The sequence below is a fragment of the Zalophus californianus genome, chromosome 4 (assembly GCF_009762305.2).
Source record: "Zalophus californianus isolate mZalCal1 chromosome 4, mZalCal1.pri.v2, whole genome shotgun sequence".
Lineage (NCBI taxonomy): Eukaryota > Metazoa > Chordata > Mammalia > Carnivora > Otariidae > Zalophus > Zalophus californianus.
Window position 1 is genome coordinate 145,821,486 of NC_045598.1, and position 22,403 is coordinate 145,843,888.

General features: G+C 37.7%; 1 pseudogene; it reads right to left on the reverse strand.

Annotated features, from left to right (window-relative positions):
• Nucleotides 1-3,941: 3,941 nt before the first annotated feature.
• On the reverse strand, nucleotides 3,942-5,491 carry LOC113925644 (annotated as a pseudogene).
• Nucleotides 5,492-22,403: the final 16,912 nt, after the last annotated feature.

Below are 22,403 nucleotides of genomic sequence, written 5' to 3' on the forward strand. Positions count from 1 at the left end.
CGTAGGTTCAAGACAATGCCCAGACCAGTGGTTTTGACTTTACAGTATCTGCAACTACAAATAGCACAGAGCGTTCTTAAGCACCTTCAGGGCAAAACCAGTTTGGAAACTTTTATCTTACTGGTAAGGCATGTTTCTCTTTTGTAATTCAGCAACCTGTGATGATTCACAAAGGCCAGCAAGAATTGTACCCTATATGGAATTTCTAGGTCAGAGGTAGAATAACAAAGGAATATCAACTGATAAGACTATAAACATAAGAGGTTTAATCCAGCTGTTGTTGAGTCAAATTGTGGTGATCCAACCAAAAGCCTGCTATTTCCTTTGATAAATCTTAATCGTTGTATCTAGTTTACACCCAGGGAAAACAAGCTTTGGAGAATTTAAATAACTTCCCCAATATCACCTAACCAGCGGTGAGAAAACAAACTCTGCCGTATGACCCACATATCCTAATACCACACTAACTCCAACACACTTTCTTTACCTGAACCTATGTGAAAAATACTATTCTTTAGCTAATTCAGATACTATGGCAAGCAGCATTAGTGTGAATAATACAGAGAATAAAAGACATATTTCCTTAAACTTTGGAATGAGTTTCTATACCTGTGTTTGGATATGGGTGTCGCTAATATTCTGAAAATTGGTAAAATTGTCTTGTTCCCCAAAGCCAGGATAGGTAATTTGCTATCTTGAGTTTGACTCAAACCTCATACCTCCTTCCCTGTCAATAACTTTTTGATTGGAGTCGCACAAAATGAGATGAGTGTAATTAGGGGGACAAAAGAACAGACTGAAAATCAGGATTATCTGAAATAACTCATTGCTGTTTTGGTAACATTTAACTAGGAGTATAAACAGGAAAGGTGATCCTGTTAATAGGAGAACTGTTAAAACTTAGCAGATGAAAATGTCATAGGAAAGTTAAAGGCAAGATTTATTTGGTATAAGTTTGCGTTGTTCATGCATTCACAAGACCAGGCAGGTGATACGTTAGCAACAACATGCCTTGCTATTTCGAGATCACTGAGGAAAAATGCTTGGAACTAAAAGGCAGCCGAACTAATTAATTTGCAATGGTGCTTTCAGACTGAAATGTTATATTCAATGTTTCTGAAAGAATTACACTTTGTGGTCAGCTGAAGATTTTGGAAGGGAATAAACATATTAAGCATTCTGACAAATACTTTCCTATTTTTAAATCACTAAAATGCCTGCAGCATGTGATAACAAGGCAAATCTAAACAGTGAAAATTGTTTTATACAATATGGGCTTGTGATTTTTCATTAAATAATAATAAAATGGGGTGCCTGGGTGGCCTAGTTGTTTAAGCGGCTCAGGTCATGATCCCAGGCTCCTGGGATCGAGCCCTGCATCGGGCTCCCCCTGCTCAGCGGGAGCCTGCTTCTCGCTCTCCCTCTGCCTGCCGCTCCCCCTGCTTATGCTCTTTCTCTCTGTCAAATAAATATATAAAATCTTTGAAAAAATAAATAATAAAACATTAAATAATATTAAATCAACAATAAAAGTAGTTCATACTCAGAGAAAATTTAAAAAAATTTTAAAAAGAAAATTTAAAAATTCAATATACTGAAAAGTAAGCAGCAAAGACAAATTCCAAACCATCTAAAAATAGAAATAATGATAACATTTGTAAAATTTTTTATTTGCGCAGTGCCTGGATGGCTCAGTTCGTTAAGTGACCTACTCCTGATCTCGGTTCAGGTCATGATCTCAGGGTCCTCAGATCCAGCCTCATGAGGCTTAGTCAGGCTCAGTGCGGGATTGGCTTGAAATTCTTTCTCTCCCTCTGTCTGCCCCTCCCACTGCTTGCGTGTGTGCACTCTTTTTCTCTCTAAAATAAATAAATAAATAAAATCTTTAAAAATTTTTTATTTGATTAATAAGATTTTGATGTATCTTCTTCCTATCTTTCTTCTAAGCATAAGTTTTGGGCATTTTAAAAATATACATAATTGAAATCATACTGCACTGTACACCTGTTTTACACTTTGCATGAATTTATCATATCTTATTTAGCTATTCCTTTGTAGCCAGAGAGAGAGAATATTTTAATTTTTATGAATATAAGTAACATTGTTGTGAACATCTTTGTATACAGACTTTTCTGCACTTGTTATTATGCAAGATAGAATTATTGCTAGCAAGAAGATCAAAATATATAATCAGTTAATTTCGTATAATATATAATCAAATATAATTTTGTTCACCATTGCAAATAATATTTTACTGGTTCTATGATGCATTTTTCTTTCATTTATTATCTCTGAAATCAGAAGGCAGCATACAATCCACGGTGTCAACATCAGGGTCTGCCAAGCATCAGTTACTGACCTAGCGGTCATTTCCTGTGTACATGTGAATGTGGTGGTTATACCCACTGGCAACAGCTGGAGCACTGTGACCCTCCCCAATTTGGTCAACAAACCTACTAGAAACCATCTGAAGAAGAAATGAGTCCTGGTTATTCACCGAATACTTTCCACTGACACCTTCTGCTAGGACAAAGAAAGCACATGTGTCAAAATTTACAAAAATGGTTTTTAACCCCTTAGAGTTCACTTTGAAAGAAGGATCTAACATCTTACCCTTGATGGCAGAGAGGACAAAATTATGTAGAAAAACGTGGACACAAACAACCCCAAGTGAAAGAGTGACACAGAAGAGTTGAATTCCAAGTATAAAGAAGTTGGCTTATGTTTTTCCTTTTTATACATGCACTAGAATTATAAATGATACAATTTCACATCTAAAAATGTCTAAACTCAGTTAAGTATAAAATAAATGTTACAAATGAAAGAAATCATTGTATCAACCTACAGATTTTATTTCTTTCTTTGCGATAAAGTTCTATCTTAGGATCAATGACATCTTCAGTTCACCAAAGCACTTTGAATTGCCAAATTACTTTTCAAAGGTGTTATATCAGTTTACAAACCAGCAGTTTATGATGGCGGAAAAATAGTTTAAAAGGTTTAAATTCTATTAAAATTCTATTAAATATAGAATACATTAGAAAATAGAGTAATATAGCATATAAAAATGATGAAAGAGTACTTAAAAGATAAATTTTCACACACTTTCACCTTGTGTGAAATAGGTACACAATAAAAATTAGGGATGATAATGCACTGCTTATTGCTATCATAGCGATTTTAAAATACAATATTATTAAGGTAATACTTAAACATTAAATGTTTTAACATGAAACTATTCTTTTTAGAAAAAGATTTATAGTAAAGGAAAAATAACAGATTTAGCTTCAATTCCTTCACAACTAATATATTAAGAGTTTTCCTAAAATTGTGTCTCTTTAATTGTCAAACAGTAACAGTTGAGTTCAAATCAAGACGAAGCAGTAGCTGGAAGTTCTGGAGACCAAAATAATAAAAATTCACAACAAAATAACTTCACTTCTTTTTTTTTTTCAGGAGGATGTAGAAATGTACCATTTTATTATTACAAAGATTCTCACGAAAATGAAAATAGTATCTCAAAAAGGGTACTAGACTACTTACTAGTCTCCACCTGCAGAATTGGGCGAGGGTAGAGGGCAGGCAGTGGGAGTTCCTCGGCTTACACGGGGCCAGTGGGAAGGCATGATAACAGAACCAATCTAAAAACAGCTGTTACCTTAAGGAGCCTGATTGGGAGGGGTGGTCCCTGAAGACCCAGCCACTCCTTCTGGAATGCTCAGTAAGGGCACCTTTCCAAAGCTACTAAGCAGACACTTGGCATTTCAGGATTTTTGTCCCATGGCTGCTTAAGAGTATGCCTTCCAGACCCGGCACCCTTTATGGTTCAAAATTAAGAACTGGGGAAAGATGGTGGCAAGGCAGCCACTAGAAAAGCTCACTCATAACATGTGCCCTGGGCTTGGGGCCCTGGTTCCTGTCTAGTCCCTGGGGATATTTATATTTAATATAATTTTGTATAAATACACAGAGAAATAGAAAATATAAAATCTGAGGGGTTGTGGAAGAAAGGTGGGGAACTTGGCAGGAAGCCAGAACTGGAGAGGTCGGCTCAGGCCAACTTGACTTCCTCCTTGACCCCTTTGGCTTCTTGCTTCTCCTCCTTGGTTTTCTCCTCTTCTGTGACCTCTTTCTTCTCTTCTGGGTCTTTCTCTTTTTCATCCTCAGTTTTGACTCTCTTGGCTTTTTTGAAATTGAAAGAGTTCTTGCACCCACCTTCTCCCTCCTCATCAGAGTCTGAGAACTCTTCCTCACAGGCTATTCGTTTGTCAGAAGAACAGATCGAGATGCGCTTGTCAGGGTCTTCTTCGTCCTCATCGCCACTGTCCTCTGGAATGGCATCCTCAGGGATCACCTGCATTTGGACCCCAGGTGCGTGGGGTGGCCTTCTCAGGTTCTCAAACAGTCACTGTTTGATCTTCTCCAGGTTTTCATTGGTATTCTGGTTGGTCATATTGCAAGAACTGATGTGAAGTTTGAAATCTGGTCCAAAGTATTCAAAGTAGTTGTATGGAAGCTCATTCGGGGTCTCTGTGTCCAGGGCCACGGCTGTTGCATACGTCCAGCAGTGGACTGCGCTGCGGATGGTGTAGCCGTACCCCGCGCCCCCCCCCCCCCCCACCCAGCATCAGCATGGGCAGGTTGAAGTTCTTCACAAACTCCACACACTTGGTGTGCCCTTTGATGGTCAGACTGAAGCAGCCTAACCAATCCCTGGACAGGGAGTCGGAGCCACACTGTAAGACAACTGCACTGGGCTGGAACATCTCCATCACTTTAGATATGACCAGCTTGAAAATGGCCTCATAGGACGCATCATCGATCCCATCTCGGAGAGGGTAGTTAAAGCGTAATACTTGCCTTTGCCAGCCCCAATATCCCATAGGTCCCCAGTTCCTGGGAAGTACTCTCTGTATTTATGACTAGGACACAGTCATGACCTGGTCTGTGGTAGAGAAGGCCTCTTCCACGCCATCACCGTGGTGAATATCAGTGTCAATATACGGCACCCCGGGGTGATACTTTAGCAGTTCCAGGATGGCCAAGACGATATCATTGATGTAACAGAGGCCAGATGCCACAGACTTCTTTGCATGGTGCAGGCCCCCGGCCCAATTCACAGCGATGTCTGTCTGCTGCTTATTCAGTTTCACAGCACTCACCACAGAGCCACCAGTAGACAACTGACAGAACTCAAACAGGCCATCAAATACTGGACGGTCCTCACCGACGTTGAATCTCTGCATCTGCTTGCTGTACTCAGACATGTTATCTGGGCGGATGGAGCACAAGAATATAATGTAGTCGTCACTGTGGTACTTGGTCCTCTCCTCAGCATTGGCTTTGTGAGGGCGATAGATTTCCATTTTTCGGTACAGACCATAGTTAAGTAGCAAATTGTGAGTCATGCAGATTCAGTGTGGCTTCATTGGGTGGCCTTGTCCATAATAGTAATTTCCAACATCCCGGTCGTAGTAGTAACAGACTTTCCTCCGGGTGCCCTGAGTCTTGCTTGCCTCCTGTCCCTCCCATCAGTCGGTCCGACCGGCCAAAATAACTTCACTTCTTGAGCATCTCCAGAACCATCTACACCATATCAAACAGGATTTCATGCATTAGGTTATTATTATCCCTAGGACATTATCCCTAGAACCCTATCCCAGGACCCTGGGACCATGACCTGAGCTGAAGGCAGACGCTTAACGACTGAGCCACCTAGGTGCCCCTCCTAAGTGTCTTTAATTTAAAATATTCAATATGCCAAAGTGGCATATTCTAGAATCCTTTACCAGGCAAGTGAAGGAACATAAATACAAATGGCCAGTGAACATAATTTAAAATATTTAACCTTACTAATGGATGGGGACATGAAAATTAAAGTAAGATATTACTTTTATTTAGGCAAAAATTCAAAACATCACAGTGGAGAAAAGGATACTCTTATATACTATTTTTAGGAGTGTAAAATAATACTTACCAAAAAAAAGTAAAAATACACATATCCACTGCCACAGTAAATCCATTTCTTAGTATCTCTCGAGCAGAAATAGTCATTTAAAATGGGCAAGGATAGTTGCTCAAGACTATTCTTAGTAGCATTTTTGAAATTGTTAAGAACTAGAACAAATTTAAAGTAAATCAGTTGAGGACTGGTTTAAAAGTTGTGATACATTCTTTCACTAGAATAAAATTCAAACTTAAAATAATGAAGTGGATGTATAAGCAGTAGAAAGATACACGTGATATGTCACTGAATAAAAAACAAGTTTCAGAATAATATGTTAGTCATGATACAATTTGGTTAAAAAAAAGATATGTATATCTGAATTTGCATAAAGAAAGGTGTGATAGGATAAAAACTGAAATTGTTAAAAATGGTTACATCTAAGGGGAGAAAGTTGTAGGGAAAAGTAAATACGGAAGAAACATTAAATTCTATAAGATTTGATAATTTTTAATCATTTCCAACTTTTTAAATGGAAATATTTTGTAAGTCAAAAGAGAGAAACATTTTAAGAAGTGAGAGCAACACATTCCTCAAAAAGTGTCGCATGGGTAGAAACTGAGGAGAAAATCTCAATGGGAAGGTCAAACTCAAGCAGAGTTGGAAACCACTCAGTCCAATTTTTTCTCAATTGAAAATTCTTCCAACCCTAAAAACTGAAAGGTGCAACATTCTGTTTGCTTGATTTTTTTCACTTGAATTATTAAGGTGCAATTTACATACAATAAAATTGAACCGGTTTTAAGGACACAGTAAATTTTGACAAGTGAAAACACCACCATACATTTTGTTTTAAGGCTCCGGGTGGCTCAGTCGGTTACATGTCTGCCTTCGGCTTGGGTCATGATCCCAGAATCCTATGATTGAGTCCCATGTGGGCTCCTTGCTCAGCAGGGAGCCTGTTCCTCCCTCTGCCTGCCACTCCCCCTGCTTGTGTTCATTCTCTCTCTTTCTGACAAACAAATTTTTTTAAAAGCCTTCTTATTTCACTCTAGCTAAGGATTGATAATTCATCCTTTCCAGGCACATTTACACTTTAACAGAAAGCTATTCAAGATGCTTTAACCCAAGGCGATAAAATTCTTAATTATTAGAATTCTACTTCTGTGAAAATCCATTAAACCAGGACAAATTACCCCTGGCTGTGCCCCAGGCCATTCATGTAAGCAAGATACAAATAAACATTTGTGATGTCTCTAGAATTTAGAAAGTACTCAGATTCTAGAAGATAAATCACTCACTGGAATTCCGATCCATATCCTCCCTATTTGTTTCCAAATCAACTGTGTCTGCTCCTTCTCTATGCCCCAGATCATTGATTCAGTAGCCTAGGTTTGATAACTCACTTTTGACTCTTAGATTTTGGTTAATCTCTAACTCTTCACCTGTTTGTTGTTTTTATCTTGGCACACATCTACAGTATTTAGCTAAGCTCAATTCATGAATATTTGCATCTTCTACTCCAACCTAGCCTTTTGGAATAACCTATCTCACTCCCTACTGTGGAAACTTGGAATTCAGCAGAAATTTAAAAGAAGAAAAATATTTACTGTGAAGAACTCTTTTCTTTTGTCCATGGTTAATTCTGGTCCTCTGTTCTTTCTCTCATCTCAGATTTCATACTAGGTTTGCCTCTTAATTTTGAATAGGCCTTTTCCCCAGTTTCCAGTCAGGCATTCAAACTTGAGCTCACATTTGGGGGTGAGGAAACAACATTATAAACATTAACATTATAAACATCTATTTCATTTGACCATTTTTTTTCCCCAACCAACCTATATTACTTTTTGTAACTTCTTAAATTTCATTCAAAAAGAGTGAGATAAGATGATGTGGATATTTTAAGGGAATTATTTGTCAGATCTTTATCTTCACTCTTTCCCAAGAGATCTTAATAATGGCTCATCTCCTTTTTCACAAAAGTCTATCATGCTTCAGGTATGAACAATTCTAAGGTGGCAAAGCAAAGGGAAAATTGGAAGTATTGACGTTAATGCTGAGAAAGTGAATTATTCTAATGACTATTCTAATGAAAGTAAATTATTCTAATGCTAATTTTTGAGCTGTTTTCTAATTATTTGCTTTCATCAGAAGTGAAGGAAAGCCTAATCTAACTTGTCAGCTGATAGATTTTAAAATAACTTTTAATAATAGGTCTATTTTAATAATAGATCATTATGGAGTTTTTATGTGTATATGACTTGGAAAGACATCAAAATGACATTGCTACTACAAAGTTTTCACATTTGTATCTATTTTCTAATGTAAACAGTTTCTCGGCACTAAATATATAAATATTAAAAAGTAGGGATATTTCAAAATATTCCATATTCCTAAAAATGGGCATAGAACTGATGAGACTAGAAACTGGTCTCATTCTAGTAATTAATAATATGCATCTCATAGAGGTACACTGATTTAAAAAAGTTAAAACACAGTTCCATCTCTCCTGAAAAGGTGTAAATCTAAAATATTTTAGCTTTTATTTATCAAAGCTGCATACATCTTATGTAATATATTTATTTTATAAACAAATTATGATTGTATTAAAAACTCAATTGGGGAGACATCTGTAGTACTCAGAGCTTTAGGATCATAGAAAATAACTTTTCAAAATTCACTTTATATGACTATTGTTGCAGAGAAGTATGTTAGGGTGATCAAGATTTTCAAGCTTAAAAATTACATGAAGATAAAAGTATGTAGGGACTGTGGAATGGCAAAGCAATTTCAAAGAGAAAAGAGAATTACACAATATTTAAGAGTGCTGGGAAGCCTGGGTGGCTCAGTCAGTTAAGCGTCTGCCTTCGGCTCAGGTCATGTTCCCAGGATCCTGGGATCGAGTCCCACACTGGGCTCCTTGCTCAGCAGGGAGACTGCTTCTCCCTCTGCCTGCCACTCCCCCTGGTTGTGCTCTCTCTCTCTGACAAAGAAATAAAACTTAAAAATATATATATTTAAGAGTGCTAAAGGGGAACTTGTCATCTGTACTAAAACAGCACCAAAATGTTTTATTATGGAAATTTTCAAATATATCCGAAAATCGAATGATTTAGTGGACCCTCATTATCCAACTTCAACAATTACTAATATTTTGCCAATATTATTTCATTTATTCCCCACTTCTTTTTTTCTGCTAGCATTTTTATGCCAAATCTCAGACACCATATTATTTCATAATAATTTGTGTATTTGTAAAGTGGGTGATGGTAGATATCAGTCTAATATTTTACTTAGAGTTCATTAGAGACATTGTTAAAAAGCAATATGACAGCTCTATTTCAAATGTCAATATTTACAAAAATACCAGATACCTTTGCATTTTTTTATTCTAAGATATTTCAACATCTGAAATTGGATGAAAAAATAAATTTGACATTTATTTCTTCCCCCTTTTAATGAATTTGCACTAAAAAAACCCAGTAACTTCTAAAATATGTGTTTTATTTTGGACACCACATAGCTTATAACTAGAGAAAAATATAATATTTTGCCTTGTGGCACCCTTATAGATCTATTGTCCCTTCAGTTACAAAATGCAAAAATTCTGAAGACTAAATGTCTTTTCCTAATTTTGGTGTAAACTCATCAGACAGCAAAACCTGCCCAAAATGATGTGAGGTTATTCATAGTCTTTATTTATTTCACGTAGTGTGAGTGTTTCTGTATTTTGTTGTAAACACATTAATGGGTTTGATTATAGGGTGCTTCCTCAAACTCTGAGAAAGTTATTATGTGCACGATAGAGGGCATATGTTTGAAAAAGCGTTTGAAACACATATGAACCCAAAAGTTTCATATAAGGGGTGATGAACCTGTATTAATATACTCTATTTGATTTATCTGCAGACAACTTACTTTCTGTATTTTTAATCCATTTATTATATTACTGACTTTGCATCCGGTGGTCTTCTCTCTGCACAACATTTTCATATGGCTGAGGACCATAGAAGCAGAGAGAACTATGTTTATAACTAAAAATACCAGGCTCTTTAAATAGAACTCAGCTAACACATGACAAGCTTTTTTCTTTAGAATTAAACTTGTTTTTTTTCCAAAATAGAATCAAATGCTAAGAGCTTGCATATATTATTAGAGCCATTTATGTTACTTCCCAAACTCACCCTGATCTCATATCCCTCACACTCCCCAAGGTCCAGGGTCCCTGCCCCAAATAGTATAACTGGGGTGGTTATGGCTAAGTAAACAATGAAGTATATTTTGTCTTTTAGAAAAAAGAAACCAGACCAATTCTACAAGAATTCTCCAAAATAGAAACAGTATGTCTTCCTCACATTTGACTGTTGCAAATGTTTTATTTTTACAGTCCGAGAAAAGCCTCAATTGTCCGACGTAATGTCAGTGCACAGGAACCAAAACCATAGTGAACGTCAAAAATAATCACAGCAGTAAGCATGTGAATCATAGAAGAATCAAATTTGTTTAACAATTAATATAACACTAAAAATAACAAAAATTAAAGAGTAATTGTTTATGCCAGGATATTGGGCTTATGCTTTTTCTCAATGTTCAAAATCCAACTCTAGGCCTTAATAAGAAACTATTGATGTAATGTATGGTGATTAACATTATAATAAAAAAAAGAAAAATGGACAAAAAATAAAAATAAAAAAGAATTACATTCATTATAGTTTTATTTATGAAACTACCTAAGAAATAGATAATCTCATCATCAGAATGTTAATCAAAAGTTTTAAATTCTAAGAACAATGAAAACTGTGAATCTAGAAGGTTTTATCTTTTCCTTTGGCTGGGAGGAGGTCTGGTTATTATTTTATGATAATTCATTTCCTCTGTCAGAACTGTTACAATAACTGAGAAGGTATGTGACCAGGAAGAAGGTAGGATCATCTTCTCCTTTTTTTTTTTTTTTTGGTCTAGACTAATATTCTGGTTTAAACACGTATTCTTTAATTTTGGTTTATCTTTAATGTTATACCAATTGTCAAACGATTTTTAAGGGACTTTTCTGTGATTCACATGCTTACTGCTGCGATTTTGCTTTTGACTGAGTTAATCACAGTCAAGAGCAGAAGTTATATCTGTGGTGCTTCTAGATTATTCCTTCCCAGCGTAACCGCCCCCCCGCCCGCCCAGCCATCCACACAACTGAACCATCTCTTCCCCATCGCTGGGCTCTAGCGTGTGGCACAGCAGGGCAAAGGCAGGGGCCGCAGCACTCAGACGTGCGAGGACACCTATTTAAAAAGAACCAAGAGATACTGGGGCACCTGCGTGGCACAGTAGGTTGAGTGGCCAGCTCTTGATTTGGCTCAGGTCATGATCTCAGGTCGTGAGATTGAGCCCCACATAGGGCTTCTGCTCAGTGTAGAGTCGTTTGAGAGGTCTCTCTCTCCCTCTGCCCTTCCCCCCTGCTTGTGAGCTCTCTCTCTCTCTCTCTCTCCCTCTCCCCCCCCCACAGTAAATAAATAAATAAATAAAATCTTTAAAAAAATAAATAAAAAGAACCAGGAGATGAAGCGTACAGCATAGGGAATATGGTCAATAATATTGTAATACTGTTGTATGATGACAGACGGAAGCTGCAGGTAACATGGTGAGCATTTTGTAATGTATATACTTCTCAAATCATGTAGTACACCTGAAACTTATATTGTGTGTCAACTATACTTCAAGTAAAACAAAAATTAAGGAGCACCTGTGTGGCTCAGTCGGTTAAGCGTCTGCCTTTGGCTCAGGTCATGATCCCAGGGTGCTGGGATTGAGTCCTGAATCAGGTTCTGTGCTCAGTGGGGAGGCTGCTTCTCCCTCTGCCTGACGCTCTGCCTACTTGCACGCTCTCTCTCTCTCTCTCTCTCTGTCAAATAAATAAAATAAAATAAAAATAAAAAATTAATGAAATAAAATAAAAACAACCGGGAGAAGGAGAGCATAGAACCGCAAGGACATAACCACGCTCCTCGCACCCGCTGCAGCACCATGGGTCACCTCACTTAGAGTCGCCCCTTCAGTAGATCGGAGCGGTGAGGGATCTCCAGCCCAGTGCTCACCTCCTGGGTGTCATCGTGAGACAGACACTGAAGCCACCTGCAGAGTCAGTGCCACAGTTCCTCCAGGAGTAAAAGGAAGTACCAATATAATGTTGGCTTTTAAGGGAGATCTCCCAACTGCCAGAGCTTTACGCTTAAAACAATGAAAAACAACACCTTGTAGTATTATTTACACAGTCACATATGTTATATCATTTTTCACTCTCAAATGATTTACCAAGGGGGGTAAATCAAGGAAAGGAAAACAGAGAAACAAACACAGTGACGTGTTCAAGCGTTCACATCTGGGTGGACAGAGAACTGCGGTTCTCAGGGGGTGTGGGTTGGAGATCCAGACTTGGAAGGTTGTAATCATGACTTCAACATGTCTGAGCTTTGTGTTCTTGGGTAAAATATTTAACCTCCCTGTGCTGTGTGTGGGGATTTTCACAGGGCCATGTTGTGGATTCCATGTGTTAATCTGTGTGAAGCATTCTGGAAGGCTCTGTCGGTGTTTGCTTTTATTCGCCTCCCATGTAATAGCATTCTCTAATCTCTTGATTTGTTTGTAAGTAAAAGTCAACATTTTTGCTTCTAGTTTATATTGCTTATCTAAACTTTCAGCCAGCAGTCAGTGACATTCTAAAGGAGGGGAATAACCTGGGGGAAGCAGCTGCCCTAGAAAGGCACTAAATGTAGAGGGTAAAAAGGTAATCACTCACCTGTTGCAAGCCAAAACCCACCGACTCTCAGAATGTAAAGGAGCAGCCTAGTAACTTGGAGCTGTCCAGGTCTTCCCTCCCCTCAAAGCAGTTATCTACCTGCCCTTCTTAAACTACTTTTTACATGCTTCCCTATTCAAGAGGCAAATCGATACAATCAAGAATTAGGTCTTCCTCTGCTTCACTTGTGTCTAATGACCGACATGCAGAAATTACTTAGCATGATATAATCAGAAATAAAATATATTTTATAATGAAAAAATGTCCTTGGTATTGCTATGTGGTTTAAATGGATTAGTATGTATAATGCCCTTAGACGTGCCTGACAAGTATTCCCTGTTAATTATTATGTGTCCCCTTCCTTATTCTCACCCACTGACCCTTTAGAATCATGCCAGTCACACATTCTGCATCCTTGCTTATAACTGCTTTCACCAAATTAACATAATATCTAATGGGCAGCACCAGAAGTCCATCGACATATGAATGGATAAAGACGATGTAATACACACACACACACACACACACACACACACACACGCAATGGAATATTAGTCATCAAAAAGAATGAAATCTTTTTGCAACGATGTGGATGGAACTAGAGTGTATTATGCTAAGTGAAATAAGTCAGTCAGAGAAAGACAAAAATCATATGATTTCACTCATATGTGGAATTTAAGAACCAAAATAGAGGATCATAAGGGAAGGGAAGGAAAAAGAAAACAAGATAAAATCAGAGAGGGAGACAAACCATGAGAGATTCTTAACTCTAGGGAACAAACTGAGGGTTGCTGGAGGGAAGGTGGGTAGAGGGATGGGGTCACTGGGTGATGGGCATTAAGGAGGGCACTTGAAGTCATGAGCACTGGGTGTTGTATGCAACTGACGCATCACTAAATTCTACCCCTGGAACTAATAATACACTATATGTTAACTAACTTGAATTTAAATAAAATAAAATACAAAATAAAAAAATATCTAAGGGGCAACAGCATCCTAAGATGTGGCTCACTTCCACAATAAAGGCTCATCTGAGGAAGAAGTCTTGAATCATAGCTCTGCACTCTCTGGGTCTGGGTGTGGGACATTTAAGTTTTGGAAGTGGCTATAGGTTCGTGGTGTGAACCCAGTCTTTGTCCTAATGGTAGAGGCCTCATCCAACTTCTATGAGGAAGGAAGAAGACAGCTGTGGGCTGTGGGAAAGGGAGGTCATGAACCTCTCTCTCAGTCCTGGTTCCCAGCCCACCTAACCCTCCGTGTTCCTATTACCAACTGCATGTCTAACTTTTCATTAGGATTGTTATGTTGCTGGCCTAGCTTAGCTAGCCATTAAGATCTGTCTTATTTACACAGTTATGAGGTTGATTTTTCCTAAAATGTAAGGGACATAGGATTCTTAAGTTTTTTCCTTTACAATTTTATCCAGCTGGTGTTTCTGAGTCTACATTTTCAGATCAAATTAGTTTTTCTTAAAATATCCTCTGTAGAAAGTACAACATTGCATCCTCAACTTCTTTCATCCATTTCAAGATTGATTCCAGATAAAGATCTCTGGTAAAGGGGCGCCTGGGTGGCTTAGTTGGTTAAGTGTCTGCCTTCGGCTCAGGTCATGATCCCAGGGTCCTGGGATGGAGTCCCGCATCCGGCTCCCTGCTCAGTGGGAAGCCTGCTTCTCCCTCCCCTCTGCCCTTCCCCTGCTTGTGCTCTCTGTCAAATAAAATTAAAAAAGAAAAAAAAGACTTCTGGTAAAGAATTACTTACCTTAAAACCACATCCCTCTTAAAGCAGTGACTAGCCTGATGCCTAATGCAATCTGGGAGTGTGTGGCACCCGTTAGAACACAGCATGGTTTGCTTTCCCCTCTTGCTTTGGAAGACTGGCCTGTCAGACCATGGCCCTATTTGGTGAGGGGGGATAGGACCGTGATAGATAGGGCCACAGTGACCTAGCTGTCTGCAGACAACTGGATTTGATACAAAAAGACCTCAATGATCTGAGTCAACTCAAACTTACATTGCCCCGGGGAATAAAATACACACGAAAGAGCTCGGAATGGAATTTTCCTGGTTTAGATGATTAAGTAAGTCCCATGTTTTATGCCCAAATGTTCAGTGGGAGGGAATACTGTTAAACATGTTAGATATAAAATATAGAGTGTACTATTAGGAAACTATTATAGTATGATTTTCAAAAAAATATTTAATGAAAGCAGGACCCCCATTTTAAAAGTGTTTATATGTATGTATATATTATGTATTTATATGGGTATATACATGTATATTGTAGAAGGGAATGTCCAAAAATATTAACAGTGGTTACATTTAGTGATATGATTCTTATAATTCTTTTTCTTCTTTTGATAGAAATGTATACTCCTTTCTTAACTTTATGTAATGACCAGGTATTATTTCTAAAGTAGAAATTTCAAATATATATTGTTAAAGGAAGAAGTTTATTAGCTTAAACATATTTGAAAATTTTTAAAATATGAATGCTTTTTAAAACATTCCAGATATTTGATAACTGCCAAAATGTCTATTCCTAACAATGTTAATTTTAAAAAATTACTAAACTTCATGTATCTGAAATATCCTATTTTCCCCCCTTAATATTTGTCCATGTCTTTGGGCATAATACAAATTTATACTTTTACAAATTCATTCATTTTATAAATTACATCATTCATTTAGCTTATGCATTTATTTGCTGCTTGATGACTGATTTACTCAGATTAGCTTCTATCAGACTAAGAACTTTATGAAAAATACCAGTGACCCTGGAAATCTTTGCTTCTAAGTATTCCAAAATGTGAGGTCTGTGTCCACAAATTAAATCCATGCCTTATTTTTAACAAGGATCAACTTAACTCAGTGTTCCTAAAACTTACTAATGTTGAATCCTACTTGCTATTCACTAATAGTGCTTCGAAGGAGGTGGTAGAAATTAAATGAACAGCTTTCACAATTAGAGTACTTAAAATATCTCACTACCTCTTATTTTATACCGTGTCCCTGCTTCCTTGGGTACTGACTGTAGCACTTTGCCAAAGGACCAGAAAAAGCATACAGTGATTGACAATAGCGCAGAAACAGAGGCTTAGACTTGGAAAGAACACTGAAGACCAGATGGTTGAAGTTCTGTCCAACGTTTCCACAACATGCTAAGGGCTGGTTGTCCAGCCTCTGCCGGAATATTACCTCAGGAGGCAGGAAACGCCCTTCTTCTGAGGCAGCACGCTGAATGCTGACCAATGCTACTTTCCACACCTATTTTTTATTTGTATCACTAATGGCTCTTCCTACTAATTCTATTGCATTTGTACAGATCTTTCACATATGTTATCTCATCTCATCTTTACAAAAACCCTTTGAAGTAGAGGAGATACCAAAAATTACTATCCCTGTTTTATACATCAGGAGACAGAATGTGAGAGTTTAGGCGAGTTGTCCAGGATCACATAGTTAGCAAATGCCAGCCCACAACTGAACTAAACTCCCCGGCCGTTTCCTTCCACATGAACAATTTTGCTCTTTGTTAGAAAGTTTTACTGTGGGGGGTCTGGGGGGCTCAGTCATTAAGCATCTGCCTTTGGCTCACGTCATGGTCCCAGCGTCCTGGGATCGAGCCCCGCATCGGGCTCCCTGCTCAGCGGGGAGTCTGCTTCTCCCTCTCCCACTCCCCCTGCTTGTGTTCCCTCTCTCGCTGTGTCTCTCTGTGTCAAATAAGTAAACAAAATCTTAAAAAAAAAGAAAGTTTTCCTGTTCTGAACAAAATTTTCTTCCTTCCCCCTACATTAATGCAAATCACTCTCCCCACCACCAAGAACTCCATTAATGTTTCAAGTCAAAATCCTTTGACTTTGATATTGACTATTAGAAGGAAATTAACCAAATTCTTCAGGAGGTTAAGAAGAAACAGGCAAGATACTATGATGGTTGGTATCTAGTTCAGCTACTAGATAGAGAAATCCAAAATAACTGTGGCTTAACTCACTCTCTCTCATGAGATGTGGAGAAAAGCCATCCAGGGTTGATAGCATGACTTCAGGAACTACTGCACATCTTTATTGCCCCAAGGAATAATGAGAGGAAGTAGTTGAATGGAACCCTATATAGAGAACCTCTGTGAAAGAACTTGTATTCAGAATCTAAATAAGCATATGAAAAGATGCTCAACAGTATTAATCATTCATGAAAAGCAAATTACAACCCAAATGAGATGCTAGTTTACATACTACCAGAATATCTAAAATTAAAAAGACTGACAACACCAAGTGTTGTCGAAGATACTGAGCAACTGAAACTCTCATTCATTGCTTGTGGGGATGCAAAGTAATACAGCCACATTGGAAAACAGTTCTAAATTTTTTTCTGAAGGTAAGGATACACTATCCGATGACTCAGCAATCCCACTCCTGGGTCTTTCCCAGATGAAATGAAAACACACATCTACACAAAGACATGCTTGCAAATGTTTACAACAGTTTTTTTTTTTTTTTTAAATGTTTGTCCATGATAAGCCCAAACTGGAAATAACTCCAATGCCCATCAAATGGTAAATAGTTATGGTAGTTTTTATAATGGAATACTACTCAGTAATTTTTTTTTTAAAAAGGTCATTCCAGAGAAAAAAGAAAGCTGGCACAAAGGTTCAAGACAAGAAATATCTTGGTGTATTGCTGAAACTACTAGGATTTGGAGGTCACCAGAAAGTTAAGGGTAAGATGTTAAACAGCGGTTAAAATCGACCACTTACCTTGAATGCTTTGCAAAGGCTTAAGATTTATATTTTTGGTGAAGGTATAACTTTTACACTTTGATTTGGGCAGGATAAGGAAAACAGATAGGTATTGAGATAAAATAAATAGAAAAGAAAATATTTGTTCAATGGAGCATAAACTGACTTATTGTCAAGGAATCCTAACCTGTGCAGGTAGGCTAGGGAGTCAAAGACAGGAAAGAGAATAGTGACACCCATTGGAATTTTCCAGAGTGTGTGATTGAAATATGCAAGATAGGTGAGATCCACAAGTGTGTTTCTATGTCATTTCTGTGTGTTTGCTTTAGATGTACAGTTTCTCTTTCAATGTTCAGGTTAATATATTATGAAACCCAGAGAAGCAGTAACTGTATTGTCACAATCGGAAATATGATACATTTTTTTTTTATTTGAGAGAAAGAGCATGAGTGGGGGAAGGAGCAGAGGGAGAGACTATCCAAGCAGACTTCTGCCAAGCGTTGAGCCCAACGTGGAGCTCGATCCCATGAGCCATGAGAACAGGACCTGAGCCAAATCCAAGTATCTGACCCTTAACCGACTGAGCCACTCAGGTGCCCCAGAAATACGATATTTTTCTAAGTAATCAAAAGACTTAGAAGAAAAAAGAAGATAATATTTTCTTCTGTTAAGAGAGTAAATAAAGCTTTGACTCTATTTTATTTCAGGTCTTGGCTCTAAATTATACCTTCATAAGATGAAGCCAAGAAGTGTAACACATCCACGAATTACATAGGGTTTGGGCCATTCCTCAATGTAAGAAAATAAGAAGCTTTGTTGAACAAAACCCATCAGGATGGGCTGATGGTAGGAGCGCCCAGCTAGAAATATAAAGCAGGAAGAAAAGCTGGATTATGGTCAGTAGGGAAAAGCTGGAATGGAAGAAGTGGAAGAGGTAGAGAAGGCAGTTACCAGAGTTGTAACAAAGCCAAGCTGTATTAATGGAAGCTCATTGCCAACTGCTGCCTTGGCAACAAGTTTGTCCTTGCCAGTCCTGAGTGCTCTGCCTGGGCCTGGAGAGTCTTAGAGGATAACAGAGGATCATGTCGGAAGGAAGACATGCATTTCTGAAGGAATGGACAACATATAGGGGACTGAAGAGGCAGCGGAACACAATGAATGCGCTCCAATAGCCTCTTCTCTAAGAGCTTATGACCCACTTGGCCTCATTTAATTTGTGGCTGTGCCATGAATGTCTCAACTCAGCACATGTGTGGACTCTGCCTGATGTGTGCAGCTCATCCACCTTGGGACCCAATTCTCGTCACTAGATTTCTACTGCAGGCCAAAACCCTCCTGCCCGTTTTGACTTAATTCAGATTTAAAAACAGGCCTGCTTTGTTCGCATGTGTGGGTGTCATTTTCTGTTAGTTTTCTTGTACTTCAGTCTATTCAGAGCTTTCTTGGCTTTTGCTAGTCCCACTCCCATAGAATGGAATCCTGACTCTGAGTAATGAGCAATTAGGTATGAATTCTACTGCCAAAGTAGTTTTGCTGGCTGTAATTAGATGTCAAATAACAATGAAGTATTATTAAGCATCGTGCGTATCGGTAGTAAATTCAAGTACAAAATACTAGTCTGATTCTTTGGAGAGAAATAAAAGAACTATCATACCCTAGGAATGATGAACATTCAGAAACCATATAATATAAGACAAAATTCAGTCAACCATTTTAAGGGAGAAAAAGGGGGGAAATTATTTACCATCTTTATATCCAGGATTCCAGTAAGTGTGATTATGATAATAGGGAAATAGCTAACAAACTCAGCTGGATCTCACAAGGAGCAGGAAGACTTGCATATATTAAAGAAATTGACGAATTTTCAGAACAAGTTGATATTGGAAGGACCCCTTGCTCCTAACACAGACACCTGGATCAACTCTAACAATGGAAGCTTGGGATGTACTCTCAAGCTAGAAGTTGACAGGAAAATCTCCACTCTGTAGAAATAAAGAAAAGCAAAATGTGGGGCAGCGAGTAGTGAGCAGGAGCAGAAGCCAAAATAGCTCACACCTTGGAGTGACTATAGGTTTACCACACACATACTGGTTTGAAAAGGACGGCCTTGCTTTGTACCTGCTGCTTCAGAGTAATTCAAACAATGTCCCCTTCCAATTTTCGAAGTGCCCTGATTTGGATGCTAAGTTATAAGGTCTTCCCAGCTAATGGATATGTTGAAACCAGATATTATGCTTGAGAGCAGGGTGCTGGGATTCTGAGAAACATGAAACATGTCATAGCCAAAAGACCCACCTGTAAACTTCCCGCATATGACCAGGAGTCATAAGAAGCTGGCCTGTCCATGAAAATGGAAAAACTACAGCTACTGATCCTGCTTAGCAGACTGCAAGGAAGCTGGGTGGAAAAGGAATCTAGCGCCTCAGCTTGTGGGGAGCTCTAGAGTCAAACTTCATTCTCTCTGTTTGGCTCAAATGATCCCCAACTAAGATATTTTCATTAAAACTCATCTAGTTATGGTAGACCCCTTCTGGTCTTCTAAGCAGAAGCAAATATGAAACTGGGCTGTGGTATCTACATCCTGAGTGTGTGGCATAAGTCCCCAAATCACCCCCCACTGGAGATGAACTTATAGCTAGACATCATATCTTCTTGAAATCAATCACTGGAAAGAGTATTAGCAGACACAACAAATAGAAGAATTTGCACACCAAGGACTAGAAAAAAGGATACAATCTAGTCTGAAAGATACTTTGACATATTTATAAAGGAAAGAATATAAATCACAATGAAAGAACGAGAGAGTACATTAAATACGAGCAGACAGATTTATAAACAAGCCAAACAGAATCTTTCTGCAATAAAATATATACGCATAAGAAAGAAAATACTGAGTGGATAGACTTCAAATGTCTTTATTTAATTAGTTTATGTAATGCTTCTGTGTCTTCCGTGAGTTAACCCTGGCAATTAAATCTTGCATATGTAGTATTTTTACACAGGGAAGAAAATTGATCCTCCTGCCCCTCCCTGGAATCGCATGTGGAAGCTAGATGTGTTTTACACGCCCTTACAGAAGTTGAGTCCAAACTCTAGTTCTGAGCTCTGGATGCCACATTAAATTTCTAGCATACTTAGTATGAGTTTTTATGGCTTTTTATTATGGTTCTTAAAAACAAAATGCAAATAAGCACATTCCTTGGCCACCTTCCAAATGAACAACCCTATCAAAGATTCTAGTTATAGAAATGTAATAGGCAGTTAGACAGTTGATAAAATGATTAATTTAACTATGTTATGACTGGTACATATTTTACCATAAAATTTAAAAATAACTATATGTTCACATTTATGGTTAAATTTATTTCTGAGATTTATAATAATCTGTTTTGAGATTGAGAACAAGGACACATAGTTATTTTAGTAATACTATATATCTGATGATATCACTATTATATAAATAGAGATTGTCATATTTTAAAATAATTTAATAATTTTTAAATGCCTTAAGATGCCAGGTTTGCAATTCCTCTTCTTTTATCACTGAAACATATCAAGAAGAAATTATATAATGGTGGAAATTCAATTGTTCTTTCCAAGTAATCTATTCGACATCATAGTCCTTTCTTTCAAATCTATAGGAAATAAATGCAAAATAGCAGTGGATGTTCAATAGGAGTGAGAATCTTCAAATAAGTCACTGTTAATTGTTAAGCAACTTGAAAGATCCTGAGATCCATACATATAAAAGAACTGCTGTATTATTAACCAAGGAGGCCAAATAGTTGCCCCCAAATATAAAAGAATAAAGTTAGGAACAAAATAACAAAAATCTATTTTAAAGTAAAAAATAATGTCAATGTCTTTATGAAATTATCCTATTTGGTGGCATAAATTGAAATTCTAGAGCCTCTGGAGGGAAATGTCAGAAATGGGTCCCTTTCCAAAAATAACTTTGCCAGGCATTTTAGAATTTTCTCTGATTTAATGAGCAAAGAATTATTGAAGAGGATGATTAGGTATAAAGGATATCTATAATTATATTTGTTCTAAGCCTTTTTTATGTATAAAACTGATTAATGGAAGGTAATGTACTTTGCAAGATGCTGATTGGATAAGTTTATATCAACAAAATATCAACATTTAAATCAAATAAATAAGTGATCTATTACAAAACTAAAACAATCCATTTTTCTCCAGTCGATATTCTTATAACCTTGCTAATAAAGCTTAGCTACTATCATCATCCAAATAGAATCTCCCACTGGAACTAAATTGACTCTTTTTTCTTCCAAAGATTTATTTGTTTGTTTGAGAGAGAGAGCAAGCTTGTGAGGTGGGGGGAGGGATAAAGGGTGAGGGAGAATCTCAAGTCTACTCCCCGCTGAGTGTGGAGCCTGACTTGGGGCTCCATCTCATGACCCTGAGATCATGACCTGGGCTGCAATTAAGAGTCAGACGCTTAACCAACTGAGCCACTAGATGCCCCCTAAACTGACTCTTAATGGAAATAACATCTAAAACCACTATATCGAAGTAAACAAATGAACTGAGTTAATTAAATTGTCCCCAGATTTAATATTATTCTGAGATATTAAAAAGCCACAATGAAGGAAATTAAATCCTGACTTGTTTTCTTATGAATCTGAGACGCTGAATATGCAAACAGATTATATGATCAGACCATATATAAAAATAAAACTTTGACCCAAAACCTGCAGCCACCTGCTCAGGAATCCAACCCCTTCACCTACAATAAACAGCCCAGGAAGCCAGGCTGCTATGTCAGACTTACAGGAAGCTAGACTGCTAACAATAACTTCCGTAATAATCGGCTCCAAATGTCCGGGACTTGCTAAATAACTGATAGCTCCCCTATTTTTAATTCCTGCTTCTGACTTAGTACCCAACAGAGAAAGCCAAATATGC